Genomic DNA, 6000 nt, shown 5'->3' with positions numbered 1-6000 from the left:
CGGCCGGACGCCGCCCCCGCGCTGCCCTTGGTCACGGTCACGGGGCGGGGCGCTGGTCCTGACGTTGATCGCTGCAGGCCGCTAGGACGCGATCTGCTGCCCCCTGGTGGGCGCGCGCGGCAGTCTTTCCTGATAGTGGACATTTACAGAATGCAGCCGCAGCGCACGGTCAGACCTGTAATTTTCACAGCAGTCGTGCATGGAAACAAGCGGGTTGCTCCCTACCCTTAAGTGGCAATGCAAGAACCAGAACTCAGTCTTCCAACCCTGGTGCCCTGCACTTTCCAGTTCGCAGAGCTGGGTGCTGGGTGCTAGGACTGGCCGGGCATAAAACATGGTCTCATAGCTCGTGATGCTTATGATCTGATTGGCAAAACACAGACACACGAGGGAAGTTAAACTTCTAGGGGGTGAGGCAGGTGTGTGTACTTCTTTTGTGTCTTCTATCACATTGGTATTAAAGTAGATGCTTAATGAATACTTGTAAAATGAATTCATGTGTGAACGAAGGAATGTTATAGAACAATACAAGAAACCTACCAGGTGAATGAGTGTCAGATGGGGGAACCAGGGCTGGGAATGTCTTCCAGAGGAATTAATATGAAATAAGAAAGCTGCTACTCCTAATTGCTATAGAACCTACTCCATGCCTGCCCTCTTTTGAGTGGTTTCCATAGATTGTCTTATTTAAACCTCATGGCACTCCTTTAAGGGTATGTTACTTTCATCATCCCTTCTCTACAATAGAATTCACAGAGGTTAAGTATTTTGCCCAGGGTCACATGGCTAGGAATTTGACAGGACTGGGATTGGAAGCCACACTCTTAACTATCCTAGTGGTTTTCAAACTTGGCAAACTTGGCCCATGGTAAATACCTGGGTCTCATCCCAAGGTTTAATTGGTCCAGGGTGTGGTCTGGGCATCTGGAGTTTTTTAAAGCTCCCCAGATGATGACAATGTGCAGCCAAGTTTGGGAACCACTGTACTGCAATACTCCCTTCAAACAGCACCCAGTTCAGTTCTTCCAACCTCAGTCAAAACTGAAAGAAAAGGGAACCGACCATATGTTAGAAAATCTTCAAACAGGAGACAACGCAATGTCTCTCAGGAATCCATTGCAATACTACAATCTCTCGTTTTTAGGAGTTCCCCCTCCCCTCCAATGTCTTACATGAACGTTGTCTTTATAAAACCACATGTCAGATCACTTCTCTTCATTTAGAGATCATTACCATGACCATTCACCCTCTCGTTTGCTAGACTTCTGAGACAACAAGGAATTTTTATCCCCTATTAAAACCTCTGGAGGGAGCTTTAATGTAAGACAAGAAAGAACATTTTCTTGTTAAGTGTTGCATAATTCAAAGATTATCTGTGTAGTAGAACATAATAACCAACTTAATATTATAATTTCAGACTATAATGCATTTCCATTCCAAATAAATAGCCAACTAAAGTCATATCAAATAGAAATTACTGGGCCAGCCTAGTGGGGCAGCTATTAAGTGTGCATGTTCCACTTCAGCAGCCCAGGGTTCACTGTTTTGGATCCCAGGTGCAGACGTGGCACCGCTTGGCAGGCCATGCTGTGGTAGGCATCCCACGTATAAAGTAGAGGAAGATGGGCAGGGATGTTAGCTCAGGGCCAGTCTTCCTCAGCAAAAAAAAAGAGGAGGATTGGCAGCAGATGTTAGCTCAGGGCTAATCTTCCTCAAAAAAAAAAATTAAAAAGAAAAAAATAGAAATTACTTTCTAAAGTAATCTTTAAATCAAGAAATACATTCAAGACACCAAAAATGGAATACTTTTGGAATAGTATTGTCTAATAGAAATATAATGAAAGCCACATTATTAACATTAAATTTTCTAGTAGCCACATTTTAGAAAGTAAAAAGAAACTAGTGAAATTACTTTAATTGAATATTTTATTTAACCCAAAATATTATCATTTTGACATGTAATCACTATAAAAATTATTGAGGGTTTTTTTTTAGTGCTAAGTAAAAGCTAGTGTTTTACGCTCACAGACATCCTGTCACACTAGTCCCATTTCAAGTGTTCAGTAACCACATGCAGCTGGTGGCTTTCACACGGAGGAGGACAGATCTGAAACAAGTCTGTGCTATGATATATTGCCTTCTCAAGGTGCTTTCCAAACTAATTGATCTTTGACTTGTTTCTAATTTGTCTCTGCTCCAGCAATGTTTTAAAATGGATCCAAAGACCTCAACTCATTGCTGATGGTGGCGGAACTTAGACCCTTCAGTGACGTTCTGCCAGCCTGGGTGTGACTCCCAGGAGAGCAACTGCAGGGCTCAGCAACCTTGCTCTGCTCCCAGATAATCTTTCTTCTTCTTGATCCTTTGCTGCCCCCGCAGGGCACCCGGTAGTACTGCACCAAGAGCCAGAAGGTGTTTGGGGAGGTATACCAGAAAAAACCGCAATAAACCTGAGATATTTAAGAATTTCGCCGTAATCATTCTACCGCTTGGTAGTTAGGCAGCACAATGGCTCTAGAAAGTGCTGTGGCACATACACAGACAATCCACCCTAATGATTTGCTGTCAAGACTCTAATTGGTAAGTTTGAAGTATGGAAATAGAACTTCGTGGCATTTGATTGGGAGCTGTGGTTTTTTCAATTACACAAAGCCTCAGAACTAAAAGCATGTGGGTTTGAGTCTTTCACCATTGAGGATCCCCACATTCTAGCTGGGCATCCTTAGCAATCATTTTTTTCATGTTTGCTGCCTCCATGTGGAATTAAACACAGATTCTGTTCCAGCATTCCTGTCAATCCAGTCCTCTCTTTGCTCTTGTCCTTTTTCTACTTTACCAAGTATATGAAGTTCTATTTCTCTTTTTATCCATTCTTAAAATTGCTCTTTTTTTTTTTTTTAAAGATTTTATTTTTTCCTTTTTCTCCCCAAAGCCCCCCGGTACATAGTTGTGTATTCTTCGTTGTGGGTTCTTCTAGTTGTAGCATGTGGAATGCTGCCTCAGCGTGGTCTGATGAGCAGTGCCATGTCCGCGCTCAGGATTCGAACTAACGAAACACTGGGCCGCCTGCATCGGAGCGCGTGAATGTAACCACTCGGCCAAGGGGCCAGCCCCTTAAAATTGCTCTTTATCTGCATCTCCTCTTTCTTTTGCTCCTGTCTCTGAAGAGATAAACTAAGTTCCAGGAGAGCAGGAACCACGTCTGGTTTTCTTTGATACCATATCCCCAGCGTCTGGCACATGCCTGATACACAGTAGGAGCTTAACAAATGTTTTTTAAATGGATGAATCAATGAATGAATGAATACTTAAAAGGATACTACTTCCAGGCAGCGAACTCAAACGTTATACCTTTTTTTTTGATGCTTCTCTGGTATTTATAAGAAGAGTTGTTAGGAAAGTAGCATTTATCCAGGAATCAGGCTAAGCATTTTGCTCATCTCTAGAGTCAATGCTGATAGGTTTCTCAAATACTTTGTAGAGTATAATCTGTGTCACATATATGCACACATTGATTAACAGAAGAAATGCCCTGACTCTGACTCTAACACTGTAAGTTTCCTGTGATGAATCTTTCCTCCCCATGGCAGAGACTCCATGATTTCCACTGTGATTCCTCTAATACTCCTCACTTAGAAGGTCCTGAATAGCATAGCCATCTCTTCCTGCTTCCACCTAGAATGAGCCCTGAGGGTTGTGAGGGCAAAGGGCTTGAAGAATAGAACTTGTGGTCAGTGGGTGACGTATGTGCAAAGGACCGTGGGGCAGAGGAGGGAAAATGGGGACCCAGCTTAGGATGGTTACAGCAGGGAAGAGGCAGTGCAGGGGAGCAGGCTGCGAATCTGGGGAGGGAGGGAGTGCTGAGGCAGGCAGCTCCTGGCTTTGCAAGTGTGGCAAGATATGCCACATCTGTGCAGTTTAGAAGGAGTCCCAGAACAAGTGCAATGATGCAGTTACATCCCAGACCGTACCTGACAATGGCCTGAGAGAAAGGCAGAGGAGCAAGCCATTTGGAATAGAATCTCTGTTAGGGAGGAGAGGCGCCACCTTTCAAAGGAGAAGTAAAAACAGTAGGCGCTTTAGTATGGGCTTGGGAGCCCACGAGAGCGAAAATGTGCTACCTTTGCCAACTTGAATCCCTCCTGGGTTGGTCGGTTTTGAGTTTCAGACCAGCTTCAGGGCACCTCCTCACCAGGTGAATTTCGTATTGCCTGTGTGGTTCCTTGGACTCTGAACTGAGCGCTGGTGACAGCTCCAGCTTTGTTCTCCCCCAGGAACATCCTGTCTTCCAGCGCCCCCTCTGACCACCATCTAATTTCGTAACTCACACTCAATGTGCTCGGCTTCCCAAGGGTGAGGGGTTTGGCGGGGAGGGGAAGAGTGGTTCGGCCTTGAATGTTTTGAGCACCTACAGAAAAATAAGCTGGAGCTGTATGGGTGGAAATGGGAATTTGGAGATTTTAATGTTTCTCAAATTTGAAAAATTGGAGTGTTTCTCAGGGCGCCATCTTTGGTCTTTTTCTCTTCTCTTCCTACCTGCTTTCCCTGAGCAATGTCTTCCTCATTTATTCATGGTTTAAGTGGCCACTTATTCGTTGACCTGTGTGTATCCCTAATGCAGTCTTACTACACTAAACAGTAACATTCAGTGTTTGGTCTCTGCCATTAGCACCTACAATTCCTCAGAACAGAACTCTTGTCTTCAATCATCAGTGAATGCTTATCTCCTAGCACTTTCAAGAGTACTTACATTTGTTGAATGACTCTAATAACAGGGAAAGATTAAATAATTATGGTACTGCGATGTGACAGAACATTATGCAGCTATTACAAAATCTTTTTTTAAAAAAAACATTTAGTGACATGAGAACGGGCTGATGAAATACTAGAGAAGATAGTAGAGATCCAATATCCATATTATGATCTCAACTTTACAACAATATACGTGTGTGAGCAGACAAAAAAGATAAGAAAACAAATCACCATTTTAATGGTAAACATCTCTAGTTAAAGGATTTGGCTGCCTTTGTTTTTTCTCCTTTAGAATTTCCTATACTTCCTCGATTTTCAATGAGAAAGTACTATTTTATTATTACTTAAATATAAATAAATGTTAATATCTTGTGGCGTATTTGATTTCTAAATGCTTCCCTTGATTATTCTCTTTCTACCTGCCCTTGAGAGTTAACACTAATATTGAAACAAATTTCTATTAATACCTACTGGTAGGGATCACGGATTTTCAGGCATATATTTTCAGTTAAAATTAAACTACACATTAAAGCTACACATAAAGCACATAATAAATGAAGCTGGACCATGATTATTTGCCACAAACCAGCAGAGTCACTGTGCTTAATGTCCTTGTATGAAATTCTATCCTCGCTGCATCAACTTAGCCACTTCAGTGAACTTCCAATATAATGTTTTATAAGAAAGAAAGCAGATCAGATAAGAAGCAATGGGAAGTCAGAGCAGTAAGGATTAAGGACAATTTTGGTTTTTTAAAAGCTCTAAGTAGAAATCTTTTTTTAAAGGAAAGATCTTTAAAGAGTGTGTGCTATATATATATACACAAACACACATCTGTATCACACTCTTATTAAAATAAAACAGTGAGAGGTGTGCACTACAGTTGTGAGTGGGAAAAACTGGGACTAATTTCTCTATGGGTGAGATTTCTAATTGTCACTTCATTCTTCTGCCTGGGGAATCCCCTTTCATCTGACAGTATCTCTCACAAGGTACATCTTTCGGGCCACCTTCTGAGGTCCCCATACCCTTAACCCTTTAGAGAACCGCCAGCTCCTCAGAGGTAGGTGTTAAAGCTTCGGTTGTATTCCTTTGTATTTTTCCTTTCACACTCACCTAAATAGACTATGACATACTCCTCTTGTTTCGTCCAGCCACTGAAAACATTAAGGGTGCATATGCTGGTGCACACATGCCTGATGTTCAAGCAGGGCAAGGCATTTCCTAAATCACTGTGTGCAGGGCCCA

Source organism: Equus quagga, chromosome 15 (assembly GCF_021613505.1).
Source record: "Equus quagga isolate Etosha38 chromosome 15, UCLA_HA_Equagga_1.0, whole genome shotgun sequence".
In the NCBI taxonomy this organism is placed as follows: Eukaryota; Metazoa; Chordata; class Mammalia; order Perissodactyla; family Equidae; genus Equus; species Equus quagga.
The sequence above is the reverse complement of the archived record's forward strand: the minus strand, read 5'-3'. Positions refer to the sequence as shown.